The sequence below is a fragment of the Phyllostomus discolor genome, chromosome 5 (assembly GCF_004126475.2).
Source record: "Phyllostomus discolor isolate MPI-MPIP mPhyDis1 chromosome 5, mPhyDis1.pri.v3, whole genome shotgun sequence".
In the NCBI taxonomy this organism is placed as follows: Eukaryota; Metazoa; Chordata; class Mammalia; order Chiroptera; family Phyllostomidae; genus Phyllostomus; species Phyllostomus discolor.
Window position 1 is genome coordinate 80,819,068 of NC_040907.2, and position 16,569 is coordinate 80,835,636.

General features: G+C 40.1%; 1 protein-coding gene across 1 annotated transcript in view; it reads right to left on the bottom strand.

Annotated features, from left to right (window-relative positions):
• The window catches only part of JARID2 (jumonji and AT-rich interaction domain containing 2), a 254,197-nt gene that overhangs the window by 78,982 nt on the left and 158,646 nt on the right, over nt 1-16,569 (bottom strand).

A 16,569-nucleotide genomic window follows, 5' to 3' on the forward strand; every position in this document is an offset into this window, starting at 1 on the left:
GGTTTCGACATTTCTTACATACATCTTCAACTTTACACAGTGTTATATGTTAATTATATCTCAATAAACCTGGGAAAGGGAGGACTAACATTCAAATGTAACCTAAGACCCAGGAAGTCTAAACCAGCCAGAATTAAAAGATTTTACTTGGTTGTAACTTAAAACATGTTTCTATTACAACAAACGCAAATGTACTTATGAAATAGAAAGCAAAAATGTCATGAATTAAGATACACCACAAGACTTCAAGGAAATGTCCCAACATGGGAAAGCTCTTTCAGAAAGTCAGGGATACTGTTCTATGGAGTCATCCTTTGGTATCTGGGGGAACTGGTTCCAGGACCTTCACAGACACCAAAATCCAAGGACAAACTGTTAGTATTTGTACACAACCTACACACAACCTCCCGTGTGTGTGTGTGTGTGTGTGTGACTACATAGAGATTTATATATAATATATATTCATATAAATTATATTTTATATATAAATATATATATTTTTAAGTTACAGAGAGAAAGGAAGGGAGAGAGAAACATCGATTTGTTGTTCTACTTTAAGTCATATCTAGATTATTCACAATGCAATATAAATGCTAAGTGAGTAGCTATCATGCTATATTGTTTAGGGAATAATAACAAGAGAAAAGTCTTGTTATCACTCCCTAAAAAGACAGAAAAGTCAGTACAGAGTACACATAAGCAACAATGTAACATTTTATCCAAATATTTTCCATGTGCTGTTGGTTGCATTTATGGATGGAGAACCAAAGATATGCAGGGTGACTCGAGTTAAGCATCTTCTCTTAGCCCCTAGAAATGAGGAAACAGCATCTCAAGAAGGATATTTGATGACATGAGCAGAATAACCTACTACTAAATACTATTAAAGAATGTACAATAACATTCTAACAAAATACTTCCTAAAAGTCCATAGAATTCACATAAAGGATTTTTGAAACCCTTGGATGAATGAATGGGTTCATCGTAGGGGCTGGGGGAGCCTTGTTGTCATGACAATGGTATACCAACAAACACAAGTAAGAGCTGACCGTTTTCCCTTACAACAATTTTGTGAAACTCTCCGCATCAGCTCCTAGAAGGAACTGGCTCCATACTGATCTCTGTAGAACACCCTCTGGGAGATACTACCACCCCTAAAAATCCCCATAAGGCCAAAAATACAACAAATTCCACTTAAAAACATAAGCCACAGAGAAAATGTTGATTAGTATATGGAATTGCCCTTCACAACAAACGAGACTATAAGCGTGCACTCCATGCACCAAGCAAGGGACAGCTACAGTGTTATTTAGTGCCATCTCCCCTCCTATGGTCTCAGACAACTTGTTGTATAAATCACAGCAACTGTTACGTACATCGTGAAAGGTGGAGAAAAGACTTACAGAGGTACATGTGTTTTATGAGTAGATTCCCCCACTGGGTATATATTAAATGAAATCTTGTGTAAGTTGGAACCTGTGAAATGGGGGAAAGAAGGAGAGGTGCACTGGCACATACATACATAAATATTCTCAATCCCATTCCATCTCTCTCTCTCTCTCTCTCTCTCTCTCTCTCTCTCTCTCACATACACACACACACACACACACACACACACTCACACTCAGACATACACCCTGGAAAGGGCTGTGGAGAAAACACTTAAGGCCTGGAAGAATCATTAGAAGAGAGATGTGATGGATATTGCATTGTCCAACTGTGAGCCAGAATGCCACCCGTGAATGCTAGGTGTAAGACAAAAGAGGAAATAGCTTCAAATAACTTGCAGGGACATACTATTGTTGTGTACAGGAAAAATGGGGGGGGGGGGTTTAGGGTGCAGAGTTTAGGTGCATCTTCCTGGCCAAAATGGATCACCACCTACTGCTGTTTCCTAGGAGGAGCTGGGAATAATCTTACAGATAGGAAATTAAAGCCAGCCTATGACAGTCCCTTGCAAAGGTAATCCGAGATTAAATCAGGCTGTCTGCTTTGGTTAGTTGTTTGCGGCAGGAAAATACTTCCACTCACATGGTAAGCCCTTGGTAGGGCACACTGCACAGAAGCAACTATCTAAAGTGAAATTACAGCAGAAGAAAAAGGCAAGGAGTGGGGAGGAGGGGGCGTACAGACTATGACTGGTCTATAAATAATTTCAAATAAACCACAAGGGAAGGAAATACATTATTACATTTCTGCTTCTGCACAAGGCAGATGAACAAGCTGAGGAAGGAAACAGAGGAGGCCTATAAAGAAAAAGGTCTCAAAAGGCATGGTCTCAAATACTCGTGAGAATATCTGCTAAGGACTAAACTCAAACATCTATGATGGAAAGAGGAGGTCAGTAATAAAGGAATTTGTACCACACTGAGTGTGAGTAAAGGACTGTACAAAGGAAAACCCAAACCAGAAGACAATAAAATGATCACAGAGCACACCAAAGTAAAGAAAATCAATTGAGCTCATTTAAATCTTTACATGCAGGAGTCACACAAACTATCAAACAGAAATGAGAATATTTCTGTGAGATCAAGCATTTGGGGAGCAAAACTCTATCTGCTAAAGGCTAAATGACCTCAAGAATTCTTAACTACAGGAATAGTCATTGACACAGTGACTACATACAAAATGGGTGTTTATTATTTATTGAAGGATAGTATGATAGGCGCTTCAAATTGTACATACCAGTGGATATCAAGGTGTGATCCTCCAACCAGGAGCATCAGAATCACTTGGAAACTTACTAGAAATGCAAATTCTCAGCCTCACCTCCAATCTACTAAATCACAAACTCTGGAGATGTAGCCACACAAGCTGTTTTAACAAGTACTCCAAGTGATTCTCATGTATGTTCCAGCTGGCGACCAGTGGGTTAGACCCAAATTTATAAAGTATGTATTACACTAACCATTTATCAGACAAAAAAATGGAGGCTCAGAGACTATAAGTAGCTTTTAAGAGCAGAAATGCATAAATGCATGCATGCATACATACATAAAATGGTCAAGCAAAGCAAGGCAAAGCAACTACCTGCCTTATTCCAAACCCTGTGCTCTTTCTATTATACCACACTACAGGGACGTGAAGACTAGTTTAATTGGTCAGGCAGTGTCAAAGATCTTCTTTATATTTAAGTAAAAAGAACAGATGCGGTAATTAAATTAACAACTCTAGATTCATCCTCTCACTTTTTGATGAACTCTACTTCCAAAGCTAGCACCACACCATAAAGGGTGCTCCACTGGTACCTTATGAATTGTAGGCCCCAGTTTGCTTAACCAAAATTTATGGGCACTGCCTAGCAGGGTTAGCCTGCTTACCTAGCCAAGCATGCCTGGGCTTCATCTGGTAAGAGAAGTGTGTCCATTCCCACTGGCATACCGTTAGTGGCCAATGATGTAAGGGGGTTTTAATAGAAGCAGTTTTCAGCTCATCGTTCTGATTCAATGTTCTCAGACTAAGGGTTAACACTGGAGATATAACGTCTTAGGAAAATCCATGTTGTCACAATCAATCTGACATCTGTAAATTTCACTTCTTAAAATGCTCCCTAAAAAATAAAACTACATTGATGGTCTTAAATACTTTCCTTGTATACTAATTTCATTTTTAAAACTATGAACTTAAGAAAAACATTGACCTGCCCATCTGAGGCTTGAATGGAGAAATCTAAATAATGTGGAAAAGCACTTATTTACACCAAAGGCAGTGGCAGTAGAGGTCTGGTGATAATGAAAAGGGGGACACAAAAAGTGACAAGAGCAAGCCTTCGATGCATATGCTGTCATTACTCTTTGTGATCATCAAAATAAATGGGTCTCCAGCAGAAAGGAAAAGCTGTACGTGCCAGGCTATCTTCCCCTTCAAACAGCCCAGACTCCCATGGCTGGAAGGCACCTTTTAGGACACATCCAGGTTTCAGCTGCATGTAAAGGATCAATGTACATTTTGACTCCTAAATCATTTCAAATATGACTAGACATTCTCATCATAAGGACTCACAGTGTCATAGTCTTCTCTAAGCCTTAAGTTTCTCATCTATGAAAAAGGATGATCTCACATTCAGGTGATATATAAGGGCTCTATTTATCCCAGCCTAGTTCAATGAGACTGAACTGTAGGAGGCATGAGTAATGAGAATCAGAAAAGAAATTATGGCCAAGGCAGCTCAAATCCCTAACAAAGGGAACTAAGTACAAGCCCCAGAAAGGCCAAGTGCCAGTCCACATCACACAATGGCATCTGCCAGAACAACAAGCAGATTATAGCCCTGTAACATACCAATAGTCTGCAGGCTGTCACAATGAATGCAAACATATTTCTTGGGGGCAAAATAACAGGCTGCACAAATCTGTAACTATGTTCTAGAGAAAGAATGATTCTGAAAACAACATATATTTTCAAACTGCTAAAATTGCATCCAGCACTGTTACAAGTTGATAGAATTTCTTCCTAAAATGTTGGTGCATATACCACAAAGTACCCCCCCAAGATTGGCCTAAATCATGTTCATGGTTACTTAAGCATCATCGACAAGCCATGCAATCCCCAAGAGTTTGTAGGAGCTAAAGTGGGCTTTACCCTGGAAAGAATGCCCAGTAGTCCACCCTCCCAGAGAAGCAGACACAACATTCTCAATAACCACAGCATAGATTTATATCATTCACATCAAAGCCAATGCTTGCTTATAGTATTTTTTTAAACTATCAGAGAACTTACTTGTTTCAGTAAAGCACCTGATATACCATTCATATACTCAAAAAAAGAGTTCTTCCAATGAAAGAAGCAACATCTTAAAAGGCCTGCAAGTATTTCAAAACTGCCTGAAACCAAGTATGAGTAAGAGGACAAAGGCTCATTTTTAAGAACTGGCTTTCATTTTCCTTTCAAATGTTTTCAGTCTTTCTATACTTTACATACGGCAGGCAACAGGACTTCATGTTAATTCTATATAACTGCAGCTTTCTATAAAGTGGTCCTATATGCCAGTTAAACCTCATAGAAATTTTCTTCCAAAACTAAACTCCAAGAACACAATAAGCAAAAGCTAGGTCTTCTTTTATCTCTGGAAAAAAATATGCGAGAATGAGATAAAGGGGAAAATGCTGGACATGTTCATCACCATCATTATGAAAGAATAAGAGTTATTATCATGTAATTCAATGCTCAGGTTAAATGCTTAAAACTTCTATTAAAGAGGCCAGAAAACCACAGCCAACCTTAAGCTGGCACCTCAGGAAGAACCAGAGAGCCTTCAGGCAAGAAGGCATTTTCCTCCTTCTCATCACTAATTAATGATGGCTGATGGAAATCCAGTGATTTTATACTCCGGTTTGAGGAATTAAGAGTCTGCTGTGGAATTAAAAAAAAAAAAAAAACAGGCACTTCCTTCTACCTTAATCATGTCATGAGAGGAGTAAGTTTACAAGTTATATCTTGGTTCTATATAGAGGGATGTGGATTTCTAGGCCCAGGGAGTATTTATGGAATACCAGATAGAAGAAGAGAGAGGAGGAGGGAAATGGAAAACACGGTTGGGGTGGTGTGGGAATGAGGGGTACATAGTACCACCAAAAACATTTGCTCGCTTCTTTCCAAACCCTTTTAAACAAAACAGTAAGTATGGGTAATACTTCAAAACCACATACAGGGGACAAGCACACATGTATGCATATCCCTACCTTCCAATATGATAAAAAGTATGAAAGATCTGTGAAGTAGGAATATGTGCTTCTCAAACATAATAACTCTTCTAGGAAGACTCCTTTTCCTTACACTTTATTTGGCTACTCTTAGAACTTGTTTACATTCACAAAAACACGCAAACATTTATTGCATGCCAGATACTCCTCCAGCCACTGGGGATACAAGATAAACAAGAACCTCTCATCTCTGAGGGAGCTGAGAGCCAAGTTTTTTGAAAGGTTGAATGACAAGGCATATACCAGGAGTGTCCAACCTGCAGCCCACAGGCCGCACGCAGCCCAGGATAACTATGAATGTGGCCCAACACACAAATGTAAATTTACTTAAAATACTGTGAGATTTCTTTTTGTGATTACATGTCACAATGTATTTAATGTGTGGCCCAAGACAACTCTTCTTCTTCCAGTGTGGCCCAGAGATGTCAAAAGGTTGGGCACCCCAGATGAGTGATGACTGGTCAATTCCCACCCCACTCAAGAAAATCATACACTGATGATGACAACTCTATGCCCACGACTCTGTGCCCTTTCTGTAGATGGACTTTAAGCTAGTGTGACAAAAGTGCCACAGCATTTTATGAACATCACGCTCCTTGAAAGATGTCTTTGCAAATCAAAGCAATTGAGCCTAAAGCAAAAAAGAAAATACTCTTGCCTGATATTTACCTTATTCCAAGAAAAGAAAACCACTTATTATTACAAACTCCTCTTTAAATTTCTAATAGCAGAAGTGAACCAAAATCTCTCCCCTAGCAAGCCATTTAAAAAGCTCACTGCCTTCCCTCCTTAGCCTATCCTTTAGATCCTCTCTAGTGGACCACCCCCCATTCCTACCATAAACATGAAAGGGAGGGAAGGAGAGAGGGAGGAAACAGAAGTGTGGGCTGTGGCAGTAAGAACACTCTACTCCCACTTTTGCTGCTACAGTGTGCACTGCTTTTAATTGAGCTGCTAAGCAGCCAAGTGAGGTAATGACATTAAGGAACATTCTGCATAAGAAGCCCTATCTAACAACCCTGCGCAAGCACTCATGTGAACCACAAGTGACACAAATGGCTGTCACCACCTTCACAAGCAAACGAGGTGACTCCGAACCCTCACAAACCCAGCTTGTCTGGAGAACCAGCATTGTGTGTTTCCATGAGGGTCAGCTACTATTGAAAAGATGAAGGACTTGTCTGCATTGGTCCTTTGTGGGTGTAAAAGGCATGAAGGGCAAAAGGATGTGACAAAGATGTTCATATTTAAAAGACTAGGAAGAACTGTGATGTAGGAAGAACAGAAGAAATTGGTGCCCGGTTTCTGTGGCAACCACAAAGCACGCTAGACCATAATTTGCATGGGGTGGGGGTGGGGGGTACAAGTAATATCCCTGCTATCATCTCCAAGCTAACAAAAAAAGGAAATAGCCTCAGCAGTAATAAAACTGCCTCCAATGAAGTTCTAGTCATTTTCCTGAAACAAATAAATGTGTCAGAAGCCTGTGAGCTTACCAGGAACCTTACAGCAAATTATAGAGCCAATGCTCATTCCCACATGTCTAAAAATTTGTCCTTGGCAACAACTAATGGCCGGTTACATCAAAGGTATTTTGCCAACCTTTCAGCCTGCATAGAGTGCACATGCTACGGGCAGGCTCCACGTTTCCTGTTCTTTCCTTCACACTCAAAACCATGGGCACTGACCTCTTATTACTGTGGTACGTGTTTATGAAGAAGAGGTGAGCATCTGTGAAGACTTCCTAGACAGAATCCCACATCTAGCAGAAAAGCCAGTTTCACTAATGAAAAGCTTGATACACAATTCCAAAGGGTAACATTAATAGTAAACCTTAAAATAAACTGCACACCGCCAAAAAGTGGCCAGGAAAGATACATCTCTCCCTGCTTTACATTCCTATGTAGTGTTACTCCTTATATATCAAATATGCTACCCCGGCCCAAATTATCCAGGCCAGATACATGATGCTGTAACATACACTTAACTTCCATGATAATTTAAAACTTAAGTCAGGAAGAAGCCAGTGTCAATTTATACTAAAAGCCTCTGATCAAAACCAGAAAATAACAGTGATAGCTTTCAGATAGTACAGTCCCCTCGAATCCCTTTTAATTAGCCAAGAATCTCTTATGTTTCAAGTCAACTCCTCCCTTGATATTAAAAAATAGGAAAGAAAGAAACAAAGATTGGGGGTTGTTTTTTAAAACTTAAAAGACAGGGAGGCTCGCCTGTTCCTCCTTATAATGGGAAGTAGCTAATGCTGTCCTTCACTATGCATGCAGTCGACAAACATTCAGTGCCTCTAAGCACACCTTGGCTTAGACTGATTGGGGACCGATGCTAAAGCATACCAGGCTCTAACCTAGTGCTGAGAGGTTATTTCTTTTAATTCTAAAAATCACCTGTGTTGTTGGTAATTGCAAGCCTGTGAACTGGGCTGGTCCAAATTGACGTCTGCCCAGCTCCCAGCCCACCACACAGTCCCTGCAGGCCCTGTCAGTCAATGTGTCCTTTCTGTCACTAGGAAGGGGATGTGAGAGGATATGCAGTATGCCCTGCTCTCACTCCAGGTATCTTCTCAGATCAACTACAAGAATGCTGTGTCAACTCTCAGGCTTCTACAAGACAGATACCTGTACTCAGAACTAATAAACGTGTACCCTTTCTAAATATCGACTAACCCTCTTGTCTCAAGCTCACTATATTGATAAAGAAAAGTTATTAAGTAACTGGTAAGGTCAGGCAGACAAAGTGCTGAAACATACCAGGCCCTCCAGAAGCAGCCTGCACAAAGAGCCACTTCATGTGTCAAGGCTCAGCCTTACCTAAGGATAACCCTGAGGCTTAACATTCCTGCTCTGCAGGTCTCCAGCAGCTGTTGTCTCCTCCTACAGGCAAGGAGCCCGGGCCCCAAGACGCTCATCATCTTATTAATGCAGTTTCATAGCACCCAGCTACCAAGCTGATTGAGCCCCAGGCAAAGCCAGGGTGAAGGGGGACGGGGTGGGGGGGGGGGGGGGGGGGGGCGCACGCGCACCTGTGCCTCTACATTATTTTGGCTGCGAAGCCCAAAGCCCCACAGCTGGCTCCCATCACGCTGTGTCAGGAAGTTACAAGAGGAGCTCTGCCATGGAGTCTAGAGCACAGCAAGAGTCGGAAGAGTCTCCTCCTCCTCCTTTCTATCTACTACTTGGTTTACAATGAAGAAAGTAATTTTGTTTATTTCATCAAAGAAGGAATACAAACACTGGAAGAAAGAGATTTACTAGGTTATATGATCTAAGAAGCCACAAGGCATGTGCACTGCACCAAGGTACTCAGCTGAGGGGGTGAGTGGGGTATGATCCTGCCACATTCAGCTCACTAAGTCAGGTACTGCAGTTTGTCTGTCCAGGAGGTACATGACAAAGGAAGGCCTACATCTGATACCCCTGGTGGAAGGTGACACGGTGTAATGGAAAAGTCTGGCATTGTACATATGAAGACCTGGATTCAAATCCTGCCTTTGCTACTTTTAAGAAATAAAGTCATTTCTTTATTTTGTCATTTTGTCATTTATACATTTTGTCATTTGTAAGGTATTTTGAATATTTGCTGACCCAACTATAAAACAAGCACAATAAAACCTTCCAGATGTTTCATGAAAATTGAGGTAAGATTTAGTAGCCCAATATATTACTGAGAGACAGTTCTTCTTTTAGAGACAGAGGTTTTAGAGGTTCAACCTCAGAGTCTGAAGGATCTCCAAGAGTCACATGCTTTCTTGTAGAGTGAAATTTTCCTTTTTTAGGTAGGGTTTGCTTAAGGCGAGTCACAGTCTTCTCTTTTACTAACAAAATTAAATGAGAGGTTATAACTATGACTACGATGTACTGTGGACACGGAACAGCAGGTCGTCCTTATCTGCAGGGCATACATTCAGTGGCTGCCTGGAACCACAGATAGTACTGAACCCATATATACTATGTTTTTCCTATACATACATACAAACCATTTCACTTAAGGAAACAAACACTTTACAGCTTCTCTTTGGATCCAAATTGCCAGGATCACTACTCTTGCACTTTGGGACCATTATTAAGTAAATAAGGTGTCCTTGAACATAAGCACCCCAATTCCACCACAGTCAATGTGATAGCTGGGATGGCTAAAAAGTGACTTAGCAGGTGGGCATTAATATAGTGTGAACATGCTGGACAAAGGGATGAAGCAAATCCTGGGCAGCATGAAGAAGCACGAATTTCCATCACACTGCTCAGAATAGCACAATTTAAAAATTATAAATTTTGTTTCTGGAATTTTCCATTTAATGTCTGTCCACAGTTCACCATGAGAAACTGAAACCACTTATAAAAGGGGAAGGGGAGATTTCCTGGTGGTGTGTTTTGCTCTCCTTCATTTAGCGTTCAAATAATAGGTAGGAACTTTTGCTTTTAGCTAAGACAGGGTCATAGAAACAAGATTTACTTCCAGTCTGAAAGAACTAAAACTCTATACAAGACAACTGATGTCCCTGTAATCCCAAGAGATGGGAAACAAATGACTGCTCACCTGACTGCCTTGAGAATTTCTGGGCCACTACACAAGGAGGGAAAATTCAAGTAGAGGCTAGAGGAATCCAAGCTGAGGAGAAGGAGGTGAGAGTGAGAGTTTGGAGAGGCCAATGACTGAATGGAATCTGTCAGGCAGAGTACCAGAGAGGAGAGAGTCATGTGGAAAACTCTGGAATCTGCCAACGGTCCTCCTTGAGTACTTGCTGACTACTAGTGAGCACGTGTGTGTGAGGAGACTACCTAAGGGAGAGTAGGACAAGGAAAGGAACAGTCCTCGAATCCCACACAGGGTTAGGAACAGCGTCTGTACCAACTGGCCACAATGGTGAACATCAGGACTCACGGGACATTGAGGAAATGAGAGGAAATGAGCGTTTGAGTTCCACCTCAGTAGTGGGAAAAACTTAACCCTTCCCGAACACTGTTCTGGCCCTACTTAACAAAGCTGAAAACCAAGACCCAGAAGGATCAAACTGCTTCCCAGTAACACAATTGTACCCTAGAGCAGTGCTCAACAACAGGTAGAGAAATACAAATATACCCAGCACCCTATAAAGAAAATTTAGAATGCCAGACATCCAATAAGAAATTATCAGACCACCAAAATAGAAAAAGAAAAAAATACCATATTGAGGAGGTACATTAATCCAAATAAGATTGAACCATTAATGACACAAATTGACAGAATCAGTAGACAAACATAGTAAAGCCTCTATTATAACCGCACTCCCTGTGTTCAAAAAGTAGAGCAAGCCAAAACATATCAACTTATTAGGAAAGACACTGAAGATAATACAGAGATCAAAATCTATCATAAGATAGAAACAACAATCTTTTACATTAAAAAGTGTATGTCCATAGAACTGTGGTGGAAACTACTTAAAATGAAACAGAAAAAACAAAAAGACTGGAACAAAATAAACAGAGCATCGACGAGCTGTGTCAACAAGTTCGACGGCTGTCAGCAAGCCAAACATACGTGCACCTGAAATCCCTAAAGGGGGAAAAAGGAGCACACACAAAAAATATCTGCAGAAATATTGGCTCCAAATATCAAAAAGTGATGAAATCTACAGAACTAAGAAACACAATGAACTCCAACCACAAGAAACATTAAAAAAAACAAAACAAAACCCTATACCAAGGAACACTGAATGAGAGAATAAAAAAAAATCTTAAAGAGATTGGGAAGAATGACACTTCTTGGAAAGAATGACAATAGACTTCCTGTCAAAAACAATGCAAACCAGGAGACAGTAAAGTGAAGTCTTTCTGAAATTACAGCTACATGTGATCCTACAATTCTCATAAAATAAAAAATACTTTAAATAAGGGTGAGACATTCAAAGACCTTTTCTAACATACAAGAGCTAAAAGATTCATCCAATCTCAGTAAACCTATTAGAAATGTTAAACGTCCTTCAGGTAAAAGCAAAAGGAACACGATCCCAGAAAGGCATTTCAATCTATAAAAAGAGAAGTATAGCACCAGAAATGGCAACTATTTAGATAAATAGAAAGCGCAAGTAGGCTGAACACATCTACTTTTATATTTAATTCTACAATTATTGTGGGTGATTACTAAAGTTGCCACATAATATTCTATTCCTCAATTTTCCCCCTTCTTATTTCTTTAAACAGAATATGTTTCAGTCAAGACAGCTCTAGAATTTAAAATTATAACAGCACTAATCCCTACTTTGTAAAATACTCTTCAAGGTGATAACAACAAAATAATTTGCAATAGCATGGTGAGTGAAGGTGTCTTATCCTAAATCCAAAGTTACAAGAGATACATCTAAGCTGTGTATTGCTTGTCTTGCTTTGAATTTTAGCTATAATAGTGTATGCATTTAATATGAAACTACACCACTGATGCATTTTGTTAAAGAGAAATGTAAAAATTATTTACATTCTTAAGGATGTTCACACTGAATAACTCCAATTTCTAACAATGCATGCTGCCAAGCAAGAATCCTAAGTGGAACTATCTTTCTTTTCAAACTTGAGGGTATGAAAGTATTTTATATCAACAAACTAACTCAGAACACAAATAATAAGGAAAACATCTACACTGGCCCTTCACCTGGGTGCGAGGGAGGGGTGGGAGCTGGGAACCGGGAACCCTGTTAAAAGCCTAGGAGAATTCTCATCATCTTCAACATGTATTCATATCCAGAAACTAAACCGCACTAAGTCAATGGCACCTGAACCCTTGCAACAATTCACATCCTAAATCCAGTCTACTGGAACAGGACTGTCTTTGATCTCGGTCAGTCTTATACTGTCAAAGGCCTAAATAAAGTACAGCAGCTCTTTGTTTAACAGAAGGAAACAGTTAGGTCCTTGCAGAGGCACAGTCTATACTTGTTACTTTCTTGGAGTTTGTTTTTGAAAGTGTGTCAGAGACCTTAGCACTAAGTAATGGCAAAATAGGGGATTCCCCAAGGTAAAGCAATGACTAACCTTGTGTATAGACAAGATGGAATCTGCTCACCAACACCTTGTCTTCTCAAACTTCAACCTCACGTCCCTTCTGCCTGCTCCACGCAAGCAAATACCTGCTCTCACCAAGTTTTACAAAGGAAATTTCACATTATACGACCACAAAGATCCTTCCTGTGACTCAGTAACTTCAAAAGAGGGACACGCGCCCACACTTTTCCATCTGCCCACAGATGGTTGTTGACAGTGGTGCCATGGAGGAAAGATAGAAATCACAATTTGTATAAATCAAAATCCCTGTACACCACGTTTGAAAAGCCTCCAATGAACATGCATATTCACATGTAGTAATTCATGTGCCACATACACTGATGACAGCTAATAATATCTAGCACACAATATTTATCATACACTTGAGTGCTTGTCATGCATTGAACTTGTTCAGCAAACAAAACCACCATTAGTGGTTACCATTGTCACAGACCTTGTACAAGTAAGAAAACTGAGGCCCGGGGATGTGACAGAGCCTGCCCAGGAGCATTCAACAAGCAAATGACTGAGCCACATGTCTAGCTCCAGGCCACACTCTTAATCACTGTGCCCCATGCAAAGTCCCCATGACATGTCCTGAAGAACTATCACCGTCTTTACATTTTTCCTATCTATTCCCTCCATGTACCCCAAAACAAAATGCAGTTAATTTGGCTATGTATTTGAGTGCTCGTTCAAATGACCCCTCTGTGGACCTTGCATTTTGGATCTTCCACTGACTTAGACCTAAAAATAGACCATCACCAACTGCTTGGTACCACACCTTCACTTCCATCAGCCAAGCAGATAACCTCTGTCCCCGTAACAACCATTCCAGTGTTTCCCACAGTCAGTACACACCTGACAGACAAAACCTGGTCACTCTGATTTCTAAAAATACTCAAATACTTCTTGCAGAAAATACAAATTTTTACAATAACCAAGTGCAATGGGGTGGGCAATATAAGGCGGGGAGGGAGGTCAGGAAGTAGGCATGGCTACCATCAAATTCAAAAGAAGCCTATTAAAGGCTAAAGGTCTACAGTTTCCATTCTAACCAGTAAAAACTACAATAACATAAAATTTGAAAAATTATTTTAAACTCATCTACCACAATGAGCAAAAGAAAAAGAAAACTAACACTTAGGAGCTCCCTCCAGCACCAAGTCCTTCAGAGCTCCTCAGCTCAGCCCATCAAATAGGGAAAGAGCTTCTAGAGAAAGGGTGTCTTTTCCTTTTATAAGGGATGATTTTAGATTACAACCTTCCGATAGCTAAGTAAAATGATCCCTTTTATTTTTACCTCAGCAGAGAAAAAGAAATCCTATAAATTCTGGATTCTACTGTTTTCTGTGCCAAAAAGCTCCCCAACTTCATTTAAAACCAATGGCATCAAGTATTTTGGGCAAAACACAGATTAGGGGCTTCCTATAGAAAAATAACACTTGGTAAACACATGGGATGTTCTAACTACAGACTTAAAAAACATTTTACAAGCATCAGAAAATAGAATTGCTTCTATTTACAGGTTGAAAGCTTAGAGCAAGGTTGAACTAGTAAGACTGGCATAATCTACACCTCAGGCTTTAATTTTTCTTAAGGAAGTCGAACACATAAAATCCTTTCTTCCCCCTCCCCACCAAGTCAAAAGTCATACTAACTGCTGTGTACAAACATGTACACAGAAAGAAAGAATTAACTGTACAAAGAAAGAAGCCAGCCGTTCATATCATTCCAAAAACAGAGACTGCTTTTTCCAAAGCAAATATATAAATCATGACAATGGATTTTTGTTTTTTACCTAAGTCCTCCTATTTTTTTAAATCCTTACCAAAAGATATGTGTATTGATTTGAGGCAGGGAGTGGGGTGCACGGGAGATGGAGACATCAATGTGAGAAGCGTGGATCAGCTGCCTACCCTACGCACCCCAACAAGGATTGAATCCGTGACCCAGGTATGTGCCATGACCAGGAATTGAACCCACAACCTTTTGGTGTATGGGACAATGCTACAACTAACTAAGCCCCCTGGCCAGGGCATGACCCTGGATTTTTACAATTCAGTGTACAACCTTCTAAATGGCAACAGAGAATGCAAACGGTCAATCATAAAACATGGTCTTCCCATGTACAGATGAGGCTTTTGGAATTTTAGACACAAGGTTAAAAGTAGCATCTAGTCAACAATCTACCCAACACGAAGTAACATTTTGAAATAACCACTTTAAACAGTTACTCTGGACTGGACTTGTCATCAGCAGAGACAGCACACTCTTCACCGTATTTGAAAAAATACAATGTATGTAAAATGAAGAAAAGTGGAACACTGCAGTCTGAACAATACACTGGCGATCTTCAACCTGTGTACTGGTGTGCCATAAGAACTTTTAAAACATGCCATAACTGATTATTAGGTTGGAAACACTGACCCGGGTTAAAAATCCCTAACAAAGTACCCTAACAAAGCCCCAAGAACTCAGGTTCCTGTTCACACATTCTGCCTCAGAAGACAGGGTTCATATCAAAGTATTTATGCTAAATATTCACAATAATTACCAATAAGGGATAAAACAAATGAGCAGGATAGTATTAAAAGTTATTATTTTGTACTTGTTATGTACCCTGCAACATTGCGATATGTATTTCCTAACTACACTACATGTCTATAAATTATACAGCCCTCTACCTATAACACAGGTTACCATAGACCAAGCCCTACATCAGGCCTGACTGGACAACTCTTAATCTACAGTATGTCCCTGATGGGTGTCACTGGTAGAGTGTGATCATAACCGAATGAAATACTGCTATGAGTCTTTTATTAGGAAAACAAGATAGGTAGCACAGTAATAATTAGAGCAGAGTAGCAATGCTGAAATTTGCCTTAAATTCACCCTGAACAAAGTTTGTCTTTTCCAGTGGCCTGGGGAACTAAACCTAAATGACTGGGTTTTTTTGTTTGTTTGTTTGTTTGTTTTAAAGATTTTATTTATTTTATTTTTAGGGAGGGAGATAGAGAGAAACATCAATGTGCGGTTGCTGGGGGTTATGGCCTGCAACCCAGGAATGTACCCTGGCTGGGAATCGAACCTGGGACACTTTGGTTCCCAGCCCGCGCTCAATCCGCTAAATGACTGTTTTGCACGCAGCTGTCACACAGTACCAATGTGTCATACAAAGAGGAAGCCAATCTGAGAAAGGAACTAGGAGCCAAGGACAAAGGGCCATTTCCAAAAGAATGATGCATACTGATCTTCGTCATCACACTCCTACGCTGCCTGGATCTTCCCAGAGGCAGTGACAAACAGCTATACAACACAACTAAGGGACTGGATGCTGTCAAATCCAATCACTCATAGAATTTTGCTCCACAAATGGAAATGAAAGATGATACCAGATAGACGACCACCCACCCATGTTTGGAAGCATGGTTAATATTATACATTCCTATATATTTACTGATGTGGTTCAACACATCCTGAGCCCCCTCTCTTTTGCTGATGCAGTTCTTGAATTGGGGCAGAGTGAATATCTGTTAGAGTATCTGAAAAATAATAGGCTTGTCACTGTGACACTCACCCAAGTGTTCTTAAAAGAGCAGCATACAAAGCCCAGTACACTGGCAGAAATACTTCTTACATATACCTGCTAACTGTGCTAACAACAAATCTACTGATATCCAAGACACAGTGCTGAGGATTAAGAGAAGTAAGTATGGAAGTTAATACAGACTCTGTTATCACAGGGCTTTTTAAACAAAGCCACTGCATGATGGAGAAAAATAAACTAAGACTTATAATGATGCAGCTCAAATTTCAGATCCAAAGTACAGTTC